Source organism: Astyanax mexicanus, unplaced genomic scaffold (assembly GCF_023375975.1).
Source record: "Astyanax mexicanus isolate ESR-SI-001 unplaced genomic scaffold, AstMex3_surface scaffold_38, whole genome shotgun sequence".
Taxonomy (NCBI): domain Eukaryota; kingdom Metazoa; phylum Chordata; class Actinopteri; order Characiformes; family Acestrorhamphidae; genus Astyanax; species Astyanax mexicanus.
The window spans coordinates 58,689-59,099 of NW_026040048.1; positions in this window are offsets into that span (position 1 = coordinate 58,689).

A 411-nucleotide genomic window follows, 5' to 3' on the forward strand; every position below is an offset into this window, starting at 1 on the left:
CTTTGGTAACGCAGTGTTGTGTGACTTGCACAAGCTTCCGTAGGACAGATGCTGCGCATGCTCAGAAGTTCAGTCCATGAACGAGAAACGTAGGCGAGGATCGCGAGACAGGTGAAAAGCGGGCGAATCTTGATCCATCCGAGTAATTATCGTAGTATATGTGCTTTTTTTGTAATGTAATCTTTAAAGGTTATATGTAAGTGTGTGGTTATATTATGAATTTTATGGCCTTAGTGTACCAAAAGCGGACGCATTAATAGCTAGCAAACTTCCTTGCTTGCTGACTAGCTAGTTAGCTATATAGCCAACAAAATAGCCTTACTGACTGATTAATTAATTAATTAATTTGAATCGTTACTAAAGCTGCTGTGACCTGATGTCACATTATTTTAAGTTTTTCAAAAATACACA